The following is a 24,962-nucleotide window of genomic DNA, read 5'->3' as shown; positions in this document are numbered from 1 at the left end:
ACTTCGAGATTATGAATGGAAATTTTGTAGAACAATGTTTATTAACTTTTAATATGAACGCACTCTTAAGTTTTCATAGTTAATTATTATTAAGCTTCATGTAAGTCAGTCATCAGTAGTCTTTCATTTTCGTACGAACTCTGCTGGGATTTAAGGAAACTTGTGGCATTCCTAATTGTTATTTATCCTCACGTTCACTGGCGCGGACGCATGCTCATGCATGTCATCATCTCGTTGACTAAATTGGGCAAAGGATTGCTACATACACGCAGATGTCTGATAGCTCCTCCAGTCTGTCTCCAAATCGATTGATAGCGCCTGTTTGCGCTGACTTCAATGTGAACATGACACAGAATATCAGTCTCACGATGTGAAGGCCACCATACCCCTTGTACTGACCTGTATTCAAGCTTTAATTACTGCTAAGGACCAGAAAATATATACAAGTAATATATGATTTCAATGTACGTTTTCAGAGTATCAGATAAAATGATAATTCCTCACCTTCACTACAGGGTGTTAACAGAAAGGCATTACAGGCTTTAAGGGCGAACAAAATTAACATATAGAGGGTGATTCGCTACTAATAACTCGTGCTTCAGGAATTAATTCTATGAGTCATTTCGAGCATAAATGTCATGTGAACGTAGATCCCATTATTATCAACTGTTAAGAAGTTACAGCTGATTGAATCCTACGAAAATAACAGTGGTAGAAAATTACTAAAAATTAACATAAAATACACAGAACGATTAATTCAAAATAGGTACTGTATTAATCACAAAATAAACATACCTCAGTTTGTAAGCAGAGTTTCAAAATATCCCTTCTTCCACTTCAATGCACTTGGCCGCACGGATGTGAATGGCGCGCGTAGTTTTCAGCACCAGAATGCACAGACGGGCAGACCTATCTTCCCCTTTCTCCCGTACTTCACGTCATAGCATACTCCTACGTTTAGTTTATGTTCCAAAGTCCGTATTATGATGCAAGCAACTCCAGAGCCTGATTCACAGTATAACGTTTCGATTTTTACAATATATTTAAAACTTCAATACGACTCCAATTCTGTGAATGGTTGTAAGCGTACCGTGGCTTAGTAAACAATGATGATGTCAGTTCAGACACTGACACCCAGCACGTCACAGACGGTAAGAGATGTGTGTCAAGTGGACGTTTTTAAAAATGTAACAGAAACTGCAATTTATTGGTCTAATTGAAAATGGCGAAAACTTTAAACGTATCGCAAGTAATTATAATATTAGTGTTAAAATTCTAAACAAAAATTGGAATAAATTACTTATATATGAAGTTGAAAGGGCGATTCCTAAATAAAGAAACCTTATGACTGTAAAATCCACTAGTCATTAGCAACCGGGACACTTTAGCAACCAATGTACGCACAACTTGACTATAGAGCTCCTTGAACATAGTAGACAGACATACTGTGAATGTAAACAACGACGTCATTGTGCTGCGTTATATTCTACTGTTAATAGTACAATATAGTGACGGTGGAAAATGAAGTAGGGTACATACCTCACAAGTTTTCATGTCCCTCGGCGACGTTGAAGGCGTTAGCGTTACAATGAACAACTATGTACATACTGTTGACTATGAATTGAAAATGCACTGTGATGGCCTGAGTTCGTTTCCTAGGGAGAGACGGAAGATCTCTGTACCTCTGATCACGAACCGGATTGTACACTAACGCACAGGTAAACAAAACTCAACGCGCCATGTCACTCCATGTGTACTCTGTTGCACTGTAACTTCACTTCATTCTTAAGGGGTTAGGTACAGATTACACCAGTAAAATTTTAGAAATATTCAGCATTTTTCCTCCATTTCTGTGTCATGTACAATAATGAAAATTAGTATGTGTAAAACAATGTCTTTCTGCTATATGAAAAAAATATTTTTACGATTTAAAAAAATATTTGTTTTTTTTTTTTTTCAAAATTCAAAATGGTGACAGTTCACTGTGCAGTGATGAAGCGTTTCTGTCATAACTAAAAAACTATCCAACATTCTGTGATGAAATTTTTTGTATGTATTTATGCATGTCATATCTACTATATGATGCAACATCACTTCTCTACCTTTCATAGATTGTGTTATAAAAATAAATTAATTTAAAAAAATGGTCAAATATTAGTATTTTCTTCTAACACGAAAAATGTGATTTATTAAAGAATGTAGTTGAAAGAGTACGATATTGTAAACATGAGTTTCAGCAATAAAATAAAAGAGAGAGAACATGAAAAAGTTAACAAGTTTATGAGTTACGAGAGAAACTCTTCATCACTGCACAGTGAACTGCCACCAATTTGAATTTTGAAAAATATAAAAATAATTTTTTCTTAAACTGTAAAAATATTTTTTCATGTAACAGAAAGACAGTGTTTTACACACACCAATTCCCATTATTGTACAAGATACAGTAATGGAGGAAAAAAATGTTGAATATTTCCAAAAATTTTACTGTTGTAATCTGTACCTAACCCCTTAAGCTGTCTCGGACTCTAAGCCTGGTCATTATACTACCAGACACGACTCTTATCATGGATGTTTGTAAAATACTATTTATTATTTTAAGAACAAAATAAAACTATGTTTGTTAGGAACTCTTTAGTCCTAAAAATATCATCATCATCATCCTTCACGAATTAGGCCTCTGTAGACCTGTTTCGGCCCCATCTAGCAGTCTCCTAAAAGGTCTTCCTGGTCGATGATGTCCTCTAGGTTTATACTGCATCATAATTTTTGGGATTCTTGAATTTTCCATTCTTCTTACATGATCTAGTCAATTGAATTTGTATCTGCTGATTTTTTCTTCTACTGACTCTACTTCTAATTGTTCTAAAATTTCTTCATTCCTTTTTCGGTCTAAAAGAGTATATCCTGCTGTCCTCCTGAAAAATTTCATTTCCGTTGCTTTGATTCTGTTCATGTCTTTTTTCTTTAATGTCCAAATCTTGCTTCCGTATAAAAGGGAGGGTAATGCTAGTGTAGGGGAAGGTGTTGTACCTTGGGTCAGTTGTACCTTGGGTCATTCATCATTTCTCTGCCATATGTGTTTTGAAAAATGAAGTATTACAATCAAGTTACATATTTGTACACAAGAGTCCTCTCACAAAGCTCGGTGATCTTCAGATACAGTGGTTTGCTTTATTTGTGAAGAAATTTGTTTTTGATCTCAGAAAGTATTTTATTTGTAGTGTGTTCTTAATTTTTTTACGGGGCTGTGTTATAATTCAAGACATTTCCAATAGTAAGGCAAGATCTTTGTTTCTTTCTTGTTCGAATGGTATATTAGGTTATTGTTAGAATATAATCTAACCTTTGAAACATGATGTTCAGTTCACAATGAGCAGTAGTTGTATCTCGGTCCACTTGAAGCATTGTACCTTGGGTCGACCCAAGGTACAACATTGAATTGATGATGAGCAGAAGTGTACAAATCATTATAACTTATTAGTTAATTTAATACTAACGGACACACCAGAAAAAGAAGAAATTGAAAGAAGTAGACTAAAAAATAAAAACCCAGTACCGGTAAAGAAAACAAAGAGGCAGCTTTCAGAGAAGAAACTTCAGAAGAAGAACAAGACATTGATGAATTAATATTACAGGATTCCAGTGACGATGACCTAACAACTTTGCTGGAAAAAGAGAATGCTGATGACGATGATGATGGAAACTCTGAAGAAGGCATAAGAGAAGGAAATTATACACTTGTCCGTTTTGCTGGAAGGAAGAAAGTTTCACATTACATAGCAAAAGTGTTGAGTGTTGATAAAGAAGAGTGTGAAGTCCAATTTCTGAAAAAACTTCCTGACTCCAACAAGTATGTTATCGCGAAAGATGATGAATATAGTGTGCCTTTAAGTGACATAGTCATGAAGCTACCACCTCCCTACCAACATGATTAATCTAAGAGACAAACTTCCCAACTACAATTCGCAGTTGATTTCAGTAGTTATGATGTTAAGTAGATCGATTTTGTGTTTGTTATCTGCTTAAAATGCATTATTGCATGAACATGTTGCAAAGGAATTGTATTTTTAATTTGTTTCCTATTATAGTCCAGAAGTTTCGTGATTTTTAGATATGTACACTTTGCATTCATATTTAAGTTTATCCACAATTTGTATTCTTGTTTCTTTTCTTGTAGCCTAAATTTATAATGTGACCCAAGGTAAAACATCGGGTGACCCAAGGTACAACCTCATGTTGTACCTTGGTCCATTATACTTGTACACATTTAATTGAATATAAAAATTATCAGAGTAATTAAATTCGTAAATAAAGATTACCAATGATATCTCAAAGAGTAGCTTCCATCTTATTTTATAATTTGGACAACCTAATAATCATAATATGGCAAAAATAGAAGCTAAATGTAAAAATGACCCAAGGTACAACACCTTCCCCTATTATATATTTTTATTCTTGTAGATTTTTGTACTAATTTAGCTTTTAATGTATGTCCTAAAAATATTACAGCTCATAAAAGAAAAAATTATTTGATATATGAAGGTGTAATTTGTGTTTAGTAGCCTATTAGAGCAAACGTTACTTTATATAACACTACGTACTTATTTTTGATACTTTCGTGAGTATGGGTCTTTTCCTAATGCGCCTACTTCGGTGCGATCTTAGTGACCCAAAAGAGGTGTGTGAAGGATTTTATACAGAATTGGAGTTGTACAGTAATAATAATTGGACCCATGTTCATATAACATTTTATGCCCAAAATGGCCTATAGAACTGCTTCCTAAAGCGCGAATCATTAGTCGTGAATCACCCTGTATAAACAAAAGTCCTAATGAATCTGTGTTCCTGGTGCACATTATTTTATTATGAGTGCTTTATGTGATTTTCAGTCATTTCTACACAATCTTTAGCCTTCGGAGCACAGAACCACACAGCGTTAAGTGCCCTGACTGTTGTTAGGGACTTCATCGATGGCAGAAAGGCCTTGTAGGCTATATGAAAAGGTTCTGCTACCTGTAACGTTCACACATAGATAAGGTCAAAATGTTTGAAGTACCCATATTGTAAATGTACAAATTTCATGTTCACTATATTTTATGATTCAAAATCCAATAATATAAATATAAATTTGCTGAAATTGTGCTCGTCATAGCTTTGTAAAAGTAATAATGTTTATGGTAATAAGGAACAATAATAAATTGGAATTCAGCTCAACAGTGTTCTATGAAGAGTTGAGTAATGATTACTTTCGTATGTATTCGAGCACGTAACGTACCATATGCAGATTTGTAGCATGATTATAGACTGTTTCTTGAGTAATTCTTTATCTTCAATCTGCATTCTTACTTACGTGAACAGTATAATAATCAATAATATCCTTGTAACACTTCTATAAATAAATATGTTAGCTGGAATCTACTAAGGAAGAGACTAGCGAAGTGCTTTGTGTGGAGTGTGCCATTGTATATTTGTCAGCCTGGATGGCTCAAGCTCTGGGGGCACGGCATGTGTCTATCGCTTGGTCCGAAAGGTTGTGGGTTCGAGTCCCGCCTTGGGCATGGGTGTTGTGTACGCACTAGTTTAAAAAAACGGAAAACAGAAAGCAGAGAAAGAGAAACGAAAAAGGGGGGAAAGAAAAAATGGAAAAAGGGGAAAAAAACAAAGTAGAGTAAATTTCTACAAAAAATAAAAAAGAAAAAAGAAAATATGGGGGCAGAAATATGGACATTACTACGAAATGAAGAGAATCGATTTAGAGGGTTTTTGGAATTCAATTATTGATGCGACAACGGAAAAGAAGGAAGTGTCGCGAGGATACTTATACAAATCAATCTTTAATAATAATAATAATAATAATAATAATAATAATAATAATAATAATAATAATAATAATAATAATAATAATAATAATAATCCGTGGCGCCACAGCCCATGAAGGGCCAAGACCGACCAGCCGGCTGACGGCCATATGCCGAAGCAGAGGTGGACGATCATCCAACCAGAATGGAGGTATCGTGTGGTTAGCACGATGAGCCCCCCAGCCGTTATAGCTGGTTTGCGTAACCCGATTTCGCTACCTATCGTAGCTTCCCAAGTGCATCACGATGCTGGGTGGACACCGGTCCCATACACTGGCCGAAATTTCATGGGAAAATTTCTTCCCCCATGAGGACTCGATCCAGTTCGCATTCCGTAACACGAGTTCTTGGCAGGATGCCTCAGACCACGACGCCACGGCGCGGGACACAAATCAACCTTTAGCAATTAAAATTTAGTTTTAGTCGATGCACCAGCCTTTCTATCATCGATCTGCCTATATTATTTCACACTTCAGCTGTGGAGTGTAACAAAATTTTGAGGATAAAAGTAGAACTTGAAAGAAGTAAAGTAAATAGCAGTGAATGCTTATTAAATTTTGAGTTAAAGAAATTATAAAATATTTACTTTTTCACGAGAAAAGGCTGTAAACTGTGCACAAATAAATGAAAATTATATAAAGCACCCGATTTAGTTTAACAATGAGGTAACTCTTTGCTCAGTAATATTGTTTTTATATTCTTTTGTTTTGGTGAATGCTATTCGTCCTTCATGCAGGCAGGCCTTTTCAGTTAACACACTTTATAATCTGACCGTCCACAAGTAAACTATGTGAATAGAAGTAGACACTTTCTAATAAGTTAATTAATTTAATTTTCTCAAAAAGAAAATTGTTGTTAGGAATTTAGTCACAATAAGTTCTTATATAATAAATGCTTTACTTTCTTTACTATATCGAAACACATCCATCTCAGAAAACGTCCATTGTGTACAGAAATGTCCATTAAATACTAAATATATAAAATTGAAGTAAACGCGATATCCTAGAACAGCAACAACGGGAATTTAAGTCTCTGAGAATTCTAATAAGATAATAATTTTACTGGGAAATGCTCACTGTTGTAATTTAAATTATATTGTGGAAGGTAACATGAAAGTGCATACAGGGTGTATGAGGAAATGTGGGACAAACTTCAGGGTGTAATTCCAGGCAGTGTAACGAAGAAAACTGTATATTTATAAAAATGTTTTCCAAACCTTCGTCCTCAGTTATTGATCTATTATCATGATTGCTACCGGTATTTTATCCAAAATGGGTGAGTTCAAAACCGGCCTAGAGTGATTGAATTTGAAGAGTGATTCTTTTGGAATTGAAGTAAAGCTGGAATATTCGTGTCGTAAAATTACGGTATATCACATAATTAAACAGCTTGACCTACATTTTATCGCCCATGTCAATATTCAACATTCTCAGCAATTATTTTAATTTCATTTATTGTATGTATTCCATAGAATTTTACATCAGTAGTGTAGCTTTGATATATGAAAATAGTAACAAATTATGCATAAATATTTTTTACAATTCATTTTGAAGGTGTTTCAGATAAATCTCTGGATAATATCAATGAATGCTTATGGTTTCAGTCAAGACTTATCATACAATATTCAAAGAATAAATTCTTTTATATTACATATTTTATGATTTGTAAAAACATTTTCGTCGCACTTGCAACATCATACATACAATTTCAAATATGTTAAACTCCAGTTATAAGTAGAGCAGATATTAATCAATATTAAGGTGAATGCAAAAATTGAGCTAAAAGTAAAAGATTAAAACATTACAAACATTTTGAAATATTACGAGCTTTTACTTACTTATACAATAAGCATTTCTTTGTTGATCATCTGATATTTTTTCTGCCCGAAGATAAGAATCTTAACGAAGCTCAATTTAAGAGAAATATAATTAAAAGTCTGTTTAATCCTTGTCCGTGCAGGGTAATGAATTCCATCATACAGGTCCCCACTTCAGAAATTGAATTTTTTACACTGTAAGACCAGACGCTTCCAGAAATGCCTGAAAATAGCCGCATCTGAAAACATAAAAAATCAGTTACTTTCGTCTTTAAATGTCTGGAATCACTTCCTGAAGTTATGGCCCAATTTTTTTCCTTCATTCTGTATTTCAAAGCATACGCTTCATTTTTACTGAATGGAATTGCTGTAACTATGTACTTATATTACCTATTTATCTATGTTTAGTATATTATTAAATTTTATATTTTTATCGGAAGGTGTGTAACAGTCAAAGACTGTGCTGGACTGTTGCTATGGTTAAGGTTAAGTTGTATCACTTGTTATTATTTTAACTGCACTTTTAAGGTATTGCAGAGTACTGTTTTAAAAATCGAATGCAGTTAAATTGAAATGTAACCATGCATTACGATGCATGGCTTAGCACGGTACGATAATACTACAAGGCAATAACGTAAATAAAAACAAGAAAGCAGCGTCTCGCACACAGATATTACCTGCATTTTTTACTGTTTGTGAAGTTGCTTTCATTCAGTGTTCTGTGTTTCGTCATTTGAGGAACGAAAATCAATGTGTATGTACACGTTGCGTGTCTTGTGGAAGTATGCTTTGCGATGGACAGCAGTGTTAAATAAGCATCTATGCGAGTTTGTAGAGGGTAAGAAACATGCACATTTATGTATGACTGTTGCATTAGTCTTAAGAAATAAATTATTTAGGATATTTTAATTACAGCTCTACAGGGTGTATTTAAATAAATCTGACAAAGTTATAAGAGATAATAAGAATATTTATACACATTTTTAATTTTATCATGCGACACTTGAAGACTGAGAAGTTGAGGTCAATTATAAGAATTCTGGCTCTGCCTATCTTTCGTCTTAGGAATCCCGTAGAATAGGTCTCCTGGTAATTTTATGTAATGGTAATGAGAATTATTATGGATTTTGAATGAACGGTCGGTTGGCGACAGAAGAAATGGAGGTGTCGTAGTGGCGAAGCCAACATTTTAGTTTGGGGTGACATTTTGGTAGGCAGAACTTATCCAAAGTAAACAATGCTTCTCTCTGTATCCAGTATCATTTAAATTGGTATGGAAATAGATTACTGTTATTATTATAGGTAAAGACAACTATTACTTTGTAATGTAACTGTTAATAATGATTGGCATATGGATCATTTTCAATTTCCGTGTTAGACGTGAAAAAATAAGCAAATTGAAGCCATACATCAGAAAAATTAATATATTTTGTAAATAGCTGATGTCTGTCATTGTAAAACTCAAAATAGTGCATAATTATAATTAAAATATTGCACAGAAATCATATATTTTAGCAGTACATTTTCCTGCTTCAAGTACACTATGAAGGTAATTGCAAATAAAAGTTGTAAGCTAAATATTACAGTAATAAGCAATGAATATTGTATTTGTTGGAAGTGTTCTAAAACAAATTGCAGCTGCACTTTAAATATTTGTGTAACTTGGGGAGGAGAAAGAAAGGGCACGAGTTCAATTATTTGGATAGGCACAAGTCCCACGGAAATGCTACTTCTAGCGCTGCCCTTCGATTATAGAGCGAAAATCTTCACCATTATCGTGTTCTTTTACCGAAGATTTGATTTAAACTCATTTACGAACTCCATAGGATTCCTACAACGAACTTTCCACTGAAAAAGCATTTTCTATTACTTTTCAATATTCAAGCTAATATTTGATTTTAAAAGATTAAGGAAGTGTATGTTTTTATGATTTGGTACTTTCCCGGTGTTCAACATGGTGGAAAATTTTTATACTATGTCGTAGGTATAGATTCACCCAACATTTCGTACTGTAGAATAGCACAACAATATAGGTTCCTCAAAAATTTCGTGCCAATTAAATATTTTCACTAAACATGTAAAAGATTCTTCCTTATTGTTTAAAAGAATGAGTATTATAAATCTGTACATAGGACCGACGTTTCGCTTATTGAATATGGCATCACAGAAGCAAATTTGAAATATTTCTACAGGATATATGTATATAAATAATTTCAATATTGTCAGTTTAATTTATTTACACCCTGTACAGTGTAGCTTCGACCAGAAACGAATGTTGTTTTGCAGTAATAATTTCAATGTATAATATGTATATTATGAAGGTAAAGTGTTTTAGCTCAGACTCAGTTGCTAAGAAACATCGATTTTTGGAATTTTATTCAAGTGCATTTTACATTTTTTAAATCCCAATTTAAGTTCTTAAACTATTTTGTCTGCGAACCGTTTCATAAGGAATATGAAACAAATTGAACAGAATTTCAGGCGAAATTGGTCAAGTAACAGGATTTGAAATAGTTTATACGTGAGACAAGTTGTAAGAGTAGCGAAAATCATCATATAAACCACCTTAATTAATCTTGTGAGATACGATATATGATTGTAGTTCAGAAATAACATCCAATGATTTTCTCTTACTAGAGGCATACCAAAAGTGACAAGTACATTAATATTACGAAGGAAAATTATTCCTAGAAATATATTCGTCATAACACAAACGAAATACATATTTTCTTTGCTTCTCCACAAATTTCCTTTGTTGAACAACTCATTATTTACTACCTTTATATAAAAATGAAATATAATGGAACTTATTTCATAAGGCATAACATGTTTGATATTATTGTCAGTCTCGAAGCAACGGGATAGCATATGATCCTTTATACAATCAAACATGTGGAAATACGTGAGAGCCAGATCTGGACTGTATGATGTGTATACAGAAATTACTATCGATTCTTCTCAATTCTATTTTTGTGCAGAGATGTGAAGGATATGCTACGCGTTCTCATCTTGAATAATATTTTTCTTAGCCTGGACATTTATAAATGTAATTTTATTGATTGGATTAATCCAGAATACTGAAGATGTCCAACGGGCTGTAAGACGTTTTCTTATTAACAGTATGATTCAGTGGACTGTTTTATTTGATTATACCATTAATATGTGGGTCACTTTTGGTACGACTCTCATAATTCAAGTATTACATCCATCATTCTATGACTAAATACTTCACTTCATAAGTGTAGAAAATCTAAAGAACTTTTCAATAATTACATCTGTTTACTGACTATGTAGTGTCTACGAATTAGAGTACAATTAAAAGTTCTCGAGTTGTTAAAGATTTCCTCCGTTAAACTTGCAGCACGCATTATAGATTTCTTTGATTAACTCTTACAGGATGTTAGTCTTTATATTATATGTTTTAATTGCCAATTTAAAACTTTATTTCGAAATATTTTATTTGGTTCCATTTTATCAGCGTATTCTGACAAGCTTGAGTTTAACCCTTTGCGGTAACATGACAGTTTACAAGAACTGTTTCTCATGTATTAGAAGAAGTATATAACTCCTACATTTTTGGAGATATGGAATACATTATTTCACAAGAAGAAAGATAAAATATATTCTATAAAAATAAATTGATAAATGTTACTTTTGACGCATAAAGGCTTACCTTTAGCTTTAAAGTTCTATCAACCATTATTGTTACGTGAACACGTGTTGATTGTTGCCATTTGCTCTCATTTCTTTGTATGAATATCTCAAAAACTGTTCACAAACGATCACAATGGTATTAGACTTTTCAGCCTTTCCGGGAAAACTGGGAATTCCAATGAAAATATCTTTTTCAGAATTATTTGTTTATTATTAGTATAAGGCATATGTAAGGCTCTAAATTTAAATATTCTAATGTTTTATTTTCAAAAGCAAAATATTTTACAAGTTTTATAGGCATTAAATCTGAGTGAACTTGGCTGTGTAATAGGTAGGCCTACTTTTTGTTTCCTTTAAGTTTGCAACACTTAGAGAGATCAGCTGTTAATGTATGTTTTTTCAAGGAGCTTTTGTTGAAGAAATGTTTTGAGAGTCTGCACTGTTAATTCCAGAGCTCCAAGGAAATTTTTACTCTACTATAATAAAATTATCCTTTCTGCCATTTATTTTCAATAGTTTGGGTTAGTAACAGTTACAGTTCAATTAGTATTTTGACTTAAAAGTGTCACAGTTGTTTGGAAACTGAAAAAATGAAGAACTTTAACTCATCTGTAACATTCCTGACAAAATGTGTGTAACATCCATAACTTGGAAGAAACAGCTATAAAATATTGTAAATTTATTCCAACTCAACAATGTAACTTTTATTCAAAGCAACAATAATAATTACTTCCTACAATTTAATTTCACTCCCGTCAACAATGGGATTTGCTCTCCGCACAGCAATACAGCGTTCGTTATTGCACTCCACAAACGACAATGACAATTTACTTGGACTATTACGAACAGAAATGAACTGTTAATCTTAACTAATATTCACAAAGCATTATTTACAACACAGAACTGTCAGTTCCCAGTTCACAGCTCGTTTGTCTTGGCTAGTTCTTCTAGCTCAGTCACACGCGTTCACAGAATCTCGAACCCCAGACCTTCAGAGACGATCCGCTGAACTTCGAACTCAGGTCCCCCAACTGCGGTCCACTGCACTCGAACTCCGAGCTTCAGACTCCACAGTTACGGACACAACTCAAGTCGCGCTCTGGTCTCGAAGCTGGCTTCACTGCTACACAAGACTAACTCGCTTACTGTCCAAGTCTGCTCGCGTTTCTTCTTTTATAACTAAACCATAGTTACGAGAAATTTCTACGGGTGTCCAGAGATAGCTCTCTCGAATTATCTGGATATCTCCACTTCGTTGCCGCAGTCGCTCTTTCCCCTTTCTGCCGCGGAACAGCGTGTCGCAACCTCCTCTCTCCTCTCCACGCCGCGCGCCGTCCCCCAGTGCTCCGTGGAGCCCGTGTCGACTCACGCGCGACCTGCTCTCTTGCGGGACGCTGGTCGTGAGTTCGAATCTCACGTCGCTGTCAGAATATTTACCGATTATGTCTTTGTGAACTAATTAGATGCCATTAAATTTACATAGCTTTCGCATGGACACTATGAAAATGAATCTCTTTTTGGTTGAGGCGGAGACCTGAGTTTTACACTTTTTGCTAATAAGATGCGAAGTGAGTTCATAAATCTTGTAATATCCGTGACAGAACCTTTTCTTTATTTTATGCAATAATAATAAATTTTATTCAACAACTTTTTTTCCTGTAAAATGATACTGACCTTCTAAATTAATTCCAATAATAAAAGTTGACGAATATTATTCCATTTTCAATATAATATAGAGTTTGAAAATAGTACAAATTTAACATCCGTGGCAACTGGAATGGCTGTCCCCTCCCTGATTCATCTTTCAAATATTACTTTTTTATTCCCTTGACACCCAATATATGAACTTGATAATACAGAGTGTATCTATATATGTGTCCATAAATGTGAGGGCATATTCCTGACACCAAAACATAACAAAAAGTTCATATGAACATCGGTCCGCAAACCCTTCATTAGGGAGTTATGAAAGGAATTTCCCGTAGTGACCCCTGATTATGTAATTCACCTCAAACTTGCATTTTTCCCACTTTCTTCTTTACAGTTGGTCATGACATTTGTTTTGTTTTATCTGATTGCCTTTTGTTTGTGTTATTCATCACATCACAAGATGTATTGAGTGAGAGAAATGACAGATATGCACTACATTTATGGCCTAGCAGATGGGAATACGGTAGCAGCACGTCAACTTTATGCAGAAGGGTACCCTGGGAGGCACTTACCTACGGTTTCTCAGAACTGAGTTGCTGCATTTACTTGATGCTGTACCTCTAGATGTCATTCAAAGAATGTGGTTTATGCACGATGGTGCTCCACCTCACTTTACTGTGATAATTCGCCAGTATCTCGATAACCAGTTTGCGAACAGATGGATTGATCGAAGGGGATCCATTTCATGGCCTGCCCGATCGCCAGATTTAAATCCAATGGATTTTTACCTCTGGGGGCATTTAAAATCCTTGGTGTATTCAACACCTGTACCTAATATCGATGTTCTGAGGGAGCGTACTCAAAATGGATTTGATGAAATCCGTAACGCCCCAGGACATTTGCACAGAGTACGGCAAAGCATGGAAGCAGGCTGAGGGCATGCATCGAAGCAGAAGGAGGTCACTTTGAGCAATTTTTGTAAATGTGTGTTGTTAAATGTATCACATGTACATTACCAATAAACCCATAACTCCCTAACGAAGGGTTTGCGGACCCATGTTCATATGAACTTTTTGTTATGGTTTTGTGTCAGGAATATACCCCCACATTTATGGACACATATATAGATACACCCTGAATTTTTGTTCGAATGAATCATCAGTGGTGAAGTAGATAAAACATTTTTTTCAAGAACATTGTAACAAACAGTACCACTTGAAGGGTTAAACTCATGCTTTAAAATTACTTTTCAGAAATGAGACAGAGTCAGGGTTTTAGATTTCAATTATATGATCACTGAGTTATTTTTTACACAAGACTCAACAGTGTCACTAATGGCCAATAACTTCAGTCCGTCTACTGTTATAGTCTTAGAGTAAAATTGTGATTTCCATGTACAGCAACTTCGCTACTATACGAACTGTTACTAACATAGCTAATCGAATATTATGCTTAATTAAGTCATAGCTTTAGCATTAAAAATCGGAGCTTACCAATTATTTGTGGTGTATAATTTAGTGTAATTGTTATTCTCTGGCCTATACTGAGCGCCTAAGTCTTAAGGAACTTTCGAACCACATATCACTTCTTAACAGCAGTCTGGTCTCGTAATAATGCCCGCCATTCTGTCTAACTTTTCGTCAGTTGATTACTATACGTTAGACAACGCTTCATTGAATCATACTTATTGCAGTTCCTTTTCTTGTGTTCTGTGTGCTGGACTGTCCGAACTCACATTCCATTATCGAAAATGTAAGTGACGTCGACATGATACATTTTCTCTGTACATTTATTGGTGTACTGTACATCTACGTGCAACGTACATTTTGTACCCGTTTATTATATTGTAAATAAATACTCCTAAAATTTCCATGAATTAAAATCATTAATTTATTATTTACTTTTAATTTTCATACCCCAAACCCAACAATTGAAAGGATGAGGATGATAAAGTCCTAAGTGACACAGACAAAATTTTACAGTAGAGCGTATTGAAGGTTTAGAGTCCAATGCTATTAGGTACGGTATCATAATTTGTTCGGCGTATACTTACGTCATCTGTCGAGTAATGTTTATAATGTTTTAATAGTACAGGGACATCATTTTATTTTTACTTTCATTTTTATTGTACCTGCATTTCTGAATGTACTTCACTCTCACCCCTTCACTAATGTCCTTGCTCCCGTCAGACACACAAACTTACGGCCGCTGTTGCATTCGAAGTCTTCAAGCAGTGAAGTAAACACTGCAGTGTATAGTGTGTTTCATAAATATGATTGCGTTTTCTATAGAAGAAAGAACCTATATTTCTAAAAATTATATTCAAGAAACGATAAATTCAATTTCAGAGAATATACTTCAAAATGTTTTTAATAATATGCGTACTGAATTGAAGCCTGCATTGTAATGAACGGCCATTTTCAGCAACTTGTTTAAAAATTCAGATTAGCTTATTTTGAATTGAGGTGACTAGAAGCAAAGGAATGCTAGTGACATTTGTAATAACATGAGTTAAGTGCATCCAGTGTAAGCAAAAGTATCTAAAATTTTAGTGGCAAAGGGATATTTTAATCGCATCACACATTAAAATTTAAATAAAAATTTCACCGATTTTACGAAAGCTTAAATATTTAAACCCCATTTTCCCAAAAGTAACTTAAGTGTACTTACAGTCCTTTACTTATGACCCCCCTCAATTTAAATGCACTCTCTATATTGTATGTTAACACCAATAATTAATATGCTAAATAAAGTAGACATTACATAACGAACATAGCCGCCTGAAAAGTTGAGTTTTTGAAAAAAAAGTTTTACTACTCTACTGTATTTTGATAAATTCCGTAAAGGTGATGATCAAACTGAAAATCGTAATATCGTATTTCCCTACAACATAAATGGATACACTACTTTTCTCTCCTCCTATACCTAGTAAAATGATTTGTTTACATACTGCACTAGTAACATCAAACTCCTGTAATGGAAGGGAGCAACAGTGTTTCCGAGTATAGCCAGGTTAATGTTAAAAATGTTGGTAAAAATAAAGTGATGTCCCTGTAGTTTCTCCATATGTAAAAGAAATAAACTCGCACAAAAGACTATTTTTGTTAAAAGTGTGGCTTTGGACTACCTCATTCCCATCCCTTAAATTATTAAAAGAGAAATTTTTTCAGCAAGAAGATTCAAGCACGTTACAGAGAACACATCGCAGCCATAACCAAATTACACAACATATCCACATACGCAGAATACATCACAAACGCCAACCACACCTACAGCAACATAGACACAGACATGGAAACTCCACATGTCCAACCGAAAAATCAGAAACTAAACACACTACAACAATACGACATATAGAGATACACAAAAACACACCACAACAAATCCTCAACACACAACTGAATTTCAAAACACACTCTACTTTACTCCACACTACACACACAAACGCACGCCCCCAGAAGACGCAAGGACCATGAAGATCTGAAGACGGCTCCAAAGCCGAAACTAGTCAACTAAGGTATTTTTAAACGTATAGTTCAAATTAACAAGTGAAATTCATATACATATTTTTATTCCTAAGTGATATAGTGGAGAGTCGGGTAATATCGGACATCGGGTAGTATTATACAGTGCGTTTCTTCCATCTACCACCATATGGTAGTACCTGAATGACATGGTTACGTTTCTCTATGCGACATCACAGAAACGTAACCATGTCAATCAGGTACTATCATCGTGTAGTAGATGAAAGAAACTCACTGTCCGATATTACCCGATGTCCGATACTACCCGACTCTCCCCTAGTGTTAAAAGTTATGTAATCAAGATGTATAATCAAGAAAATTAATCACCATCATCATCGTCGTCGTCATCGTATCGACATATTTACCACCACCACCACCATTACCACTACTATCACCATTACCACTCTATGTAATCTTAATTTCCCTTAAAAGCACCACGTGCCGTCTTGTGTATCGATGTCTATGTCATTCGTTATCTCGTAAAATCAAATGATTGCGTGCGCCGTAGCATATAGTAAGAAACTCATGGTGAGGTAAGTGTGCTCGCTTGCTACACGTAGAAGCGTAGCGAGGGAGGTAAGTTTTTCAGCCCACTTTCTTTTTCCCCTGGCTCGCAGGTAGGTTCCACGAGATGCCAAATGGCCTATACCTTACGAGATTAAAAGAGCTGGCTGGCTGGCTGCCTTTACGAGGGTTGGACCGTCCCAGGTCTCAGGTCCAGGGTCCAGCCCCGTTACGGGCCCACACAATTAGACACGCTTGACCCAGTGTCCGTCCTATACATGCAATTAGTGTCAGGTCCGACAGGTGGCCTGGGTAACATTCGTGAGTCCGATGCTGAAAGGTGGGCCCTTGTTTCAGTCCCTGATAAATGCAGATCCCATCCGCATACCAATAGCCTGATAAGCTCCAGGGACTCGTAGCCCAAAGTCCTCTCTATATCGACATCAGAAACCCATACTACTCCCTAGACTTCACCCCAGCCTGTTACTACGTAGATGATAGATGAAATGAGGTGGCGGCAGTGTGTGTTGGAGGAATGATAGTGGGAATCCGCAGCACACCCAGAAAAATCCTCTGTTTTGTTAACCACAAATTCCATCACAACCTGGCCGGGGATCGAAACCGGGCCGCCGGAATGGAAAATCAACAGTGCTGGCACTTTAGTACCAGAGCACTTTGCCGTGTGTAATTTATATACTTGTATTTATTTTTCTTTTTTGTAAACTACATTGCATCTTGTGTCACTAAAGCAGTGATGTCAAAGCAAGCGCTAAGTATGGAAAGAGGAAGGGTTGTGTATATGAACAAGCAACCTGTTGGATTAAGAAAACAGTGGTGCACAAACTTCAAACGGAACGTGAAATTTTATGTCGTTATTTTTATATGGCTTCTTTCTGTTTAATATTATCTATATTGTCTGTAAAACAAAAGTACTAACACTGATTTTTTAATATTGCACCTGTGTTTTAAATCTTAATAACATAATAGAGGTTAAGAAGGAATATTCACTTAAATTCCATAGTAGTATAATATTATACTGTATTAAGTGAATGAAACACATCATTCATAAAGAAAGTGATATTCCAAAGAAAGAGATTGAGTATGACATGATAAGTTGGAATTTATATTGATGGTATCTTTAGCCTTACAAAAATAATAAATAAACTAATCAAAACAATATTACAGTACAAAGCAAAGTTACCTAGGTACTGTATATGTTTTAAGTGTAACTAATATTACATAACAAAACCCTTATCGCATTATGCTTTTAAGGTGATATTTGTGAGCAACTTCCTATCATCAGAACATTAAATTATTTTCTTGAAATCTACTGAAGCTATAGAGCTGACATTTTTACAACAGATGGGCACGTATCTTTTGCTTATGATGTAACAGTAGTTGCTTTGTTAATTCATTTCCTTACAAACAATTTCCATGCGAATATTTTCAAAATTTTCAATACACTATCTTCAGTAATACGTATATACGGTGTATTAGATTTACGAAAACATTCTGTAAGGCTACTAAATAAATAGGCCTATACCTGAAAATTTCACTTTTCTATACGAAAAGTTGAGAAAATATTTCTTTTGAATAGAAAAAAAATCAAACTTGTGAAAAATGAGTATTAAAATTAAAACTTACATTCTTATAATGCACTTATACTTCTCAGGCAAATCTAAAAATTAACATGGATACAGTTTTAATAAGCTCTCTTCCCTTCATCTATTGAATCAGTGCTGGCCAACCCTGAATATAGCTCGACCAAGCGGCATATACCACCTCTTTCGTCTGTCTCTTTCCTTTCCGCTGTAAAGCGCTCAGGCTCTCCTGGGCTCTAAAGCGCGCGCTTGCTCCTGTGAGCATCAATTGACATGCCTGCACTAAAGTATATCGTGTAACATTTTGATTCTATGATTTTATTTTTAATACAGTGCGCCTCCTCTTGAAATCGTGTGCATGGGAGAGCTGCTTCTCTCCAGCTAGGTTTGGTAGGGTCTTGTCACGTGCATGGTTTAACAACAGTCTAGTACAGGATTGGAGAACTGGGCGACAATTGTGGCGTTACATCACTCATCGGATACGTAATTCACCCCTTCCTTCCATCCCCGCGTCATTGACGTGGTAGGGAAGAGGATTTGTATTCAGTGTCTGTCTTATGTGATTGCGTACGGGCCACAGATACGTCATTCAACGCCGGTGGACTGTGGACGGGGAACCAACGCTTTCCCCATGCTTTCCACCTCTCTCTCGCCAGTTACGTACCCCTGGTCTAGTATATACAGTCACGAAGCTTGAGTTGTGAGAGTACTAGGAACAATTTACCACGATACTATTTCGCATTGTCTGTGATGAGGCGATAGTACTGTGCTCCAACCACGAGAAAGTCTCTGCCGGATGAGACGAAGGGGAGTAATGCTGTGAATGAATGTTGATGTCATAAGATGTCATAAGGTCACACACATGGGTACTCTTATCTCTATTGGCTAGCTCTCACAGTACAAATCATAACATTGATACAGACATATTGATACTATCCTAGTTACAAAATTAGATCACAGTTAATCTCCTGGTCTTTTAATCTCTCCATACAGGAAATAACATATGCAGGAGAGCGCATGGTTTTTAAACTGGCGTTATAACGGTAATATTATTTATCTTACTAGGACTATGTTACAGGGAGAAAATATATATATTTCTATTTCTACAATGAGAATATTAATGTAATTGCCATTAGAGGTTTTGTAAATCTATTTAGAGAAGTTAATGATAATAATAATAAGAATGGACAGATGTTAGTTTCATTAAAAGTAACAAATATTAATCAGCAATTAATCTGTTAACAACTCCTTATATCACTCGGAAGCGAGTTCCAATTTCTAGCAACTGAAACTGTATAGGATGAAGAATATAAAGATGTCTTGTGGTAGGGTATAATGAGTAAATTGTTATGATGAGATCTTGTACTTAGCTGATGATATGCAGATAAATTTTGAAAACGAGAAGCCAAATAGATTGGGGTAGCGGTGCGCAGAATTTGAAATAAGAGAACAAGAGAATGCAGGGCTCGTCGATCGCTTAGCCTTAGCCAAGACAGAGTTTGGAAAGACGGGGAAACATGATCATACTTACGAATATTACAAATATAACGGACGCACGCATTATGCACACGTTGTAGCCTGCTGCTCAAATTTGCATTTGGGTTACTTAATATAATATCGCAGTAGTCAAAGTGTGGCATCACGAGTGTTTGTACAAGGATTAATTTTAATTTATCAGGAAGAAAGTGCTTCAGTCGCTTTAATGAGTGAATAATGGGAAATATTTTTTTGGAAGTGTGATTCACTTGTTCATTCCATTCCAGGTGACAATCCATATAAATACCAAGGTTCTTCACAGTCGAGCTGTATGGAATAGTAGTATTATTTACAATTATCGGTGGCAAATTTTGTTTGTCACACTTCGATTTTTGATGTTCTATTAAGATTGCCTGCGATTTACTTGCATTTAAATTAAGTCCGTGCGTTTTCGACCATATGGACATAAAATTCAAGTCATCATTAACTTTAGTTATAGCGTCATTTATGTAGTTAGGTCGAGTATGCAGATAGATTTGTATGTTGTCAGCATAAATATTGTGTCGGCAGGACATATCATATCATAAAGAGCAGCGTTGAAGATAAGCGAAGTAGTAAATCCACCTCAACCCACCGATATTCGAGTCTGGATTACCAGAATGTAAACCCGAGGCTCTAGCCATCTGGATATCGGTGCGTCATTTAGTTTTTCTTTGTTCATAATTTTTTAATACAAACGCATGGTCAGCTAGCAGGAGGGCAAGAAAGAAGCCGTGGAATTATAAATCATTCAGTTGCCGTGGATACCGACTTCAGATTAATGTTTCACACAGCCTTGCATTACGAGTATTGTTCCGTCGTCGCTTGCAAAACGCGCGGCGATGCGCTATTGTGTACTGCATTATGTAGAACCAGCGTTGCCAACCTGAACACGAGCGAGTCGGCTACAAACATCCCGAAATTCAGCTACAAAAACTGAAATTAAGCTACGCTCAAAACTTGGAGAATTTGCGTATATGTTGTTCAATGTGCTGCGTTTAATGATGATTTCATCGCCCATTATATTAATTTAATAAAAATAATTCGAAAGAACTACGAATATGATAATAATAATAATAATAATAATAATAATAATAATAATAATTATTATTATTATTATTATTATTATTATTATTATTATTAATGGGGTTGTTAATGTTAATATTTATAATAATCATTATTATTTCTTACAAACCGAAAAATCAATACATAGGCCTAAGCATCAACACACTTCTATAGATTTAGTAAAGCGTTGCTCAACCCAATCTACAAACCATGCAGCAATATAAAAAAGGGAAAGTATTTATTAACTCACCTAATGAAATTCAGTTGATCCCTCTGATAACACTTGCTAACATAAGTATACAAAAAAGTCACAGTGCCCATGTGTTTATACATATTTGTCTACGTATTTATAGGTACATACTTACAGTTATTGAGTAATAAATAGAATCGACGATCAATGTTATGATGTTTACAATGTTTTCGACAACGTGTCGCAGCAAGTGGACAATGGGATAGATATGCGTGGGAAGGGCCAGTTTTTAAAATCTAAGAGGCTTAAGTTTCATTGTTATTTTGAAGTCGGAATACGGTTCTTTTTGCGGAGTAGGCGACCCCTAATAAAAACTCCGCTGTGTGCCGGGAAGTTCACAAGCAGAGGAACTGTCAGGTTACTGGTTTACTTTTGTTGGGTAGGCGACCCCTAATAAACCGCCTGACGGGTGTCTGCAAATTCACGAGTACAGAAATTGTCTGTTAGGTTAATAGGCGCTATTCACATAATAGGAAATAAAACTGAAAATAGCAATGCTATCCTTGCCATAAATGCGGGTCGCATTGTTCAGAATTCAATCTGTGACACAAAGTTTCTACCGGTATGTTTTCGTAATTCTAATGAGGAAGTGAGGAAATTCTGGTGGGTATTAGTATGAGAAAATAAATTTGTTAAAAGAAAGTGTTTACACATAAAATTTGAGTATTCACAGATGGTCGCTCCATCGAATCTCAATTCGGCTACATTTTGACATTCGGCTACGACCATTCTGCTACAAGCTACATGACTAAAAATTAAGCTACGTTTAGCCGAATTCGGCTACGGTTGGCAACGCTGTGTAGAACAATGTTCCCCAAGAGGGAGCGCAACTGGTAGACTTCTCTCTCCCGTGAACAGTTGAACATCGCTCGCATACACGTTCAGTTGTTTACATCCGTATCAATCCTTACAGAAGAGCTTACGTGGTTTCATTTCCATGGAAAATGCTTACCAGCAAATGTCGAAGGCTCTCGTATGCGAGTGGTTAACCCTTTCGAGGAATCTGTTGGCACACAGGTCCCAGTCCCTCGATACTTTTCGGTAGCAATTTCTGTATTGCAGATATTCTGAAAGCAACAAAGAAACATTTACTAGGTTACGTGAAGGTTTTCAATGGTAGTATTAAAATAACATACTTTAAATTTAACTATTAGAAGTAGGCTTTTGTATTCAGCGCGCTCCTTTAGAAATGTGACTGGTTTTATTTCATTATTATCTATAAAGGTAAAGGTAAAGGTATCCCCGTAACATGCCATGAAGGCACTTGGGGGGCATGGAGGTAGAGCCCCATGCTTTCCATTATTATCTATATTAATAATAAATCTGTAGCCGAAATTTTTCTGGTAATTTTCGATTTTCCAAAAATAATTGGTCCTAACATATATAATTAACCACCCTGAAACCGAAAATCGCTTTTTTGAAATTTTTGTTTGTATGTATGTCTGTCTGTCTGTCTGTATGTTTGTTACCTTTTCACGCGATAATTGATAAACGGATTTCGATGAAAATTGGAATATAATTTATGTTCGTTGTAACTTAGATTTCAGGCTATATGGCATTCAAAATACATTATTTAAAAGGGGGGTTATAAGGGAATGTGAATTAAATAAATCGTAATATCTCGCTTATTATTGATTTTTGTGAAAAATGTTACATAACAAATGTTTCTTTAAAAATAATTTGCGATAAGTTTTATTCTTTGAAACATTTTGATAGGACGGATATTTAATGAGATAAATGAGTTTCAAAATTAAAATAACTGCCATCTAAGGCCGTATAATGAATTAAAAAACAAATGACCGTCTATAAGGGGCCTTGGACAGCAACAATCGAAAGCTATGAAAGATAGCCTACAGAGAATGTTTCTATGTTTTTATGAAGTAATATCGGAAGCTAAATTAACCGATTTGTATAATTAATTATTATTTCACCATTGGAAAGTGTAGTTTCTCTAGATGGATATAATGCTACAATGTTATTACAGTAACTTCTGATATAATATAATGTAATGTAATATAATATAATATATTATATTATATTATATTATATTATATTATACAACTTACTTACAAATGGCTTTTAAGGAACCCGAAGGTTCATTGCCGCCCTCACATAAGCCCGCCATCGGTCCCTATCCTGTGCAAGATTAAGCCAGTCTCTATCATCATACCCCACCTCCCTCAAATCCATTTTAATATTATCCTCCCATCTACGTCTCGGCCTCCCTAAAGGTCTTTTTCCCTCCGGTCTCCCAACTAACACTCTATATGCATTTCTGGATTCGCCCATACGTGCTACATGCCCTGCCCATCTCAAACGTCTGGATTTCAAGTTCCTAATTATGTCAGGTGAAGAATACAATGCGTGCAGTTCTGTGTTGTGTAACTTTCTCCATTCTCCTGTAACTTCATCCCGCTTAGCCCCAAATATTTTCCTAAGCACCTTATTCCCAAACACCCTTAACCTATGCTCCTCTCTTAGAGTGAGAGTCCAAGTTTCACAGCCATATAGAACAACCGGTAATATAACTGTTTTATAAATTCTAACTTTCAGATTTTAGGACAGCAGACTGGATGATAAGAGCTTTTCAACCGAATAATAACAGGCATTTCCCATATTTATTCTGCGTTTAATTTCCTCCCGAGTGTCATTTATATTTGTTACTGTTGCTCCAAGATATTTGAATTTTTCCACCTCTTCGAAGGATAAATCTCCAATATTTATATTTCCATTTCGTACAATATTCCCGTCACGAGACATAATCATATACTTTGTCTTTTCGGGATTTACTTCCAAACCGATCGCTTTACTTGCTTCAAGTAAAATTTCCGTGTTTTCCCAAACCGTTTGTGTATTTTCTCCTAACATATTCACGTCATCTGCATAGACAAGAAGCTGATGTAGCCCGTTCAATTCCAAACCCTGCCTGTTATCCTGAACTTTCCTAATGGCATATTCTAAAGCGAAGTTAAAAAGTAAAGGTGATAGTGCATCTCCCTGCTTTAGCCCGCAGTGAATTGGAAAAGCATCAGATAGAAACTGACCTATACGGACTCTGCTGTATGTTTCACTGAGACACATTTTAATTAATCGAACTAGTTTCTTGGGAATACCAAATTCAATAAGAATATCATATAATACTTCCCTCTTAACCGAGTCATAAGCCTTTTTGAAATCTATGAATAACTGATGTACTGTACCCTTATACTCCCATTTTTTCTCCATTATCTGCCGAATACAAAAAATCTGATCAATAGTCGATCTATTACGCCGAAAACCGCACTGATGATCCCCAATAATTTCATCTACGTACGGAGTTAATCTCCTCAAAAGAATATTGGACAAAATTTTGTACGACGTCAACAAAAGTGATATTCCTCGAAAGTTACCACAGTTGGTTTTGTCCCCCTTTTTAAAAATAGGTACAATTATGGACTCCTTCCATTGTTCTGGTACAATTTCCTTTTCCCAAATAGCAAGTACAAGTTTATAAATTTCGCTATATAATGCACTTCCACCCTCTTG

At 35.3% G+C, this 24,962-nt stretch overlaps 1 long non-coding RNA gene across 1 annotated transcript in view; it reads right to left on the bottom strand.

Annotated features, from left to right (window-relative positions):
- Positions 1-7,559: 7,559 nt before the first annotated feature.
- LOC138704451 (uncharacterized) overlaps positions 7,560-24,962 on the bottom strand; it is a 514,719-nt gene continuing 497,316 nt past the window's right edge. Inside the window, exons 4-5 of the long non-coding RNA XR_011333351.1 lie at positions 22,390-22,504; positions 7,560-7,913 (exon numbers count right to left, since the gene is read on the bottom strand). This is a non-coding gene — a long non-coding RNA (uncharacterized lncRNA). The remainder of the gene's footprint in view (positions 7,914-22,389; positions 22,505-24,962) is intronic.

The sequence above is a fragment of the Periplaneta americana genome, chromosome 8, assembly GCF_040183065.1.
Source record: "Periplaneta americana isolate PAMFEO1 chromosome 8, P.americana_PAMFEO1_priV1, whole genome shotgun sequence".
Lineage (NCBI taxonomy): Eukaryota > Metazoa > Arthropoda > Insecta > Blattodea > Blattidae > Periplaneta > Periplaneta americana.
Note: the sequence above shows the minus strand (reverse complement) of the source record. Positions and strands in the feature narration are given on the sequence as shown.